Source organism: Vicia villosa, linkage group LG3 (assembly GCF_029867415.1).
Source record: "Vicia villosa cultivar HV-30 ecotype Madison, WI linkage group LG3, Vvil1.0, whole genome shotgun sequence".
In the NCBI taxonomy this organism is placed as follows: Eukaryota; Viridiplantae; Streptophyta; class Magnoliopsida; order Fabales; family Fabaceae; genus Vicia; species Vicia villosa.
Window position 1 is genome coordinate 207,333,678 of NC_081182.1, and position 2,828 is coordinate 207,336,505.

At 31.8% G+C, this 2,828-nt stretch overlaps 1 long non-coding RNA gene across 1 annotated transcript; it reads left to right on the plus strand.

Annotated features, from left to right (window-relative positions):
• Positions 1-706: 706 nt before the first annotated feature.
• LOC131657217 (uncharacterized) lies at positions 707-1,517 on the plus strand. The gene is made up of 2 exons (XR_009300533.1): positions 707-1,164; positions 1,267-1,517. It is a non-coding gene; the product is annotated as an uncharacterized LOC131657217 (long non-coding RNA).
• Positions 1,518-2,828: the final 1,311 nt, after the last annotated feature.

The window sequence follows — 2,828 nt, forward strand, 5'->3', positions numbered from 1 at the left end:
GACCCTTAATTTAATTGATATGCCCCTGTAAATGTAAGTATATATTTTTTGTTACTCATTTTTGTATGAATTTTAAAATAATTAATTTTTTATTATAAAATTTAAATAAATTAGATTATTTATAATATATCTCTCAAGACTTATCGTTTACAAATTTAAAAATTATTTACTAATTATCTAAAAAATATCTTATATTATCTCGTCGAATCTGCTCTGTTGTAAAATTTGAACTAATTATTTATTAATTGAACCAAATTTACTTTGACGAATTTAAATTTTCTTAATGGTATAAAAATGTTTTGATTTTTTGAAATTTAAATTATTGTACTAAGAATAACATTGTATATAAAATTCAACACAGAAAAATATATAGGTTTGTGGATGAAAAGGGTAATTATTGAAGTTGCAGTAAACTCCAAAGTTTATATTTTTTGGGCTAACTATTATATTACTGAGGTTTGAGTAAGCTCCAAAGTTTATTATATATTACTTCACTTAAGTTTTTTCTCTTTTACTTTTAAAAAATAAGGTATTTTTGTTTTGTTTTTATTGTGAGTTGAATGTAGCAATAATGAGGTAATGAAGGTCCACTCCACCACAAACTTGAACTGGCAGGGTAAGGTGGCTTTCATTAATGGTAATGTGTGCCATATGTGACACTTTTTCCAACCTGCTAAAGAATCATACAACCCTTTTTTCCAACTATAAGTGACCATGTGTTCCCCACCTCAAGGATATGGTGGGGCTGGACAAAACTAAACCATCCGACCCAAACCGCCCGGCCCATGCTATCCGAATGGGTTCGGTCGGGTCAAAATCGGGTCCACGGGTCTGTCGGATGGTTCAAGCGGTTTACTTTGGATAGTGACGGTTCGGTTCGGATGGTCTAATTCAACTCAAAATAAACCGAATCCGACCGAGCCAGGTATCTATTTGTAACAGTGGCCCAATAACTAAACTTCAACCCAAATAAATACCTCATTATCTCTTTCAAGTGAAAACCTAACCCTAATTTGCTCTCTCACTTCACCTTGCGCCGTTTCACTCTAAACTCACTTCTACCCTCAACCTCTCACAGATCTCAGTCTCTCATTTCCTCTTATACCTCCTTCTTCCATTCTATGTTCATCACCATTCAATTATTCACTCATATCTATTTATCAGGTTCTCTCATCTCCTTCACTCAATCTGTTTCTATGAATGTTGTTTTCAAGCTCTATATCTACTAATTAACTATTTACTTTTCTTTTTTGATTTTGATTCAAGTCTACATCAGATTTGATGATGTAATATGTAGATTCACATGCTTAATTGCTGGAACAAGTGATGTGGTTGCTCAAAGATGACCAAGACCCATGGAGTGAAGATTGACTTCATTTGTAATACAAGAACAAGGGCTTGTAATTTTTAAAGTTTTAGATCTGAGATGCTTTAGATGTATAAGCTTGAGATATGTAACTAATGCTTTAGATCTGAGATGCTTTATATATTATATTATATGATTGATTTGTGTTTCATTGTTTTTTAATTTCACCAGAAAACTAAGTTAGATTTAATTTAAAAGAGATTAAATGAGTTCCCCTCTAAAATTAGTTAGATTTAATTTAATAGAGATTAAGTAAGCTATTAATAAAGATAAAAGGCGTATTCAACACTCTGGGATTAATTTTTGAACCGGTCCAATAATTGGCTTAATCAGTAAGAAACAAATTTTTTTATTGTATATATGTATTTGGGCTTAAAATTTAAACCGGTCCAGTTACTTGTACCATCCGGAAAAAACCGTCAATGATAACCGAACCCGAGTTAAACCGAACCGAAAAAACCAAACAAAAAACCGGTCGGGAATAGGGTCTCTTCATGTGACCCGAGGGTTGGTTCGGATGCAGTGTTTGGACCCGAATCCGAACCGGCCCGAACCGATGTCCAGCCCTATGGTGGAGTATATCATACCTGCAACTTCATTTGATCAGTCATATTCAATGTATTCATGAGATTTTCAAATTTGTAAACCATCATTTTAATTCAATATTGAACAACCTAAGATGTTATAGTGTAAGAGCACTTTCACTGTGAATAGGTATCACAATAAAACTTATATTTGTGGGTATTCATCCGAACCCGTCTTAAAATTGACGGGGAAAATTTATTTTGACTGGGTTTAGATTTGAATTTTTTCCGATTATAAAATATGGGGATGGGTCGGATAATAAGGAATCCGTCCCTAAATCCACCTTATTTATTTCATTACGTACATTATTATTTATTTTTCATTATTAAATATGTGGATGTTGTTTTGATAATTTGATTTTTTGAAATGTATATATGAAAATTTTTAATATTATTTTATTTTATTATTTATAATGTAATTTTATTTTTGAAAAAATAAATTTATTAAAAAATTGATTTTATTAAATGGATGGTGATGGGACGGAGATATCTCAACCTAATCAAATCCATTTGGGTCGAGTTTGAATTTTAATTCTTTATCTCCGTATGGGTTTGGGGCAAATAACGAAGATTAATTAGAGATTTGAGTTTGAATTTGAAAGACGTATAAACCGTCTCCGACCCACCCGTTGTCCTGCCTAATTTTGACATTATATAAGAAGTTGTGGACATGTTAAGATGTTCATTTTTGTTATTAGGTGCACTAGATTTTTGTGATTGATTTTAATAAATGCAAAACACTACCAACTACATTACATATAGAAGCACACAAATAGTATAAGATTAAGTGCAACGAACATATAGTGATATATACCCATATAAGGGTTTGGGCCTTCTCTGTCAGATTTCACCTTTCATCCATAAATAGCCCAAATAAC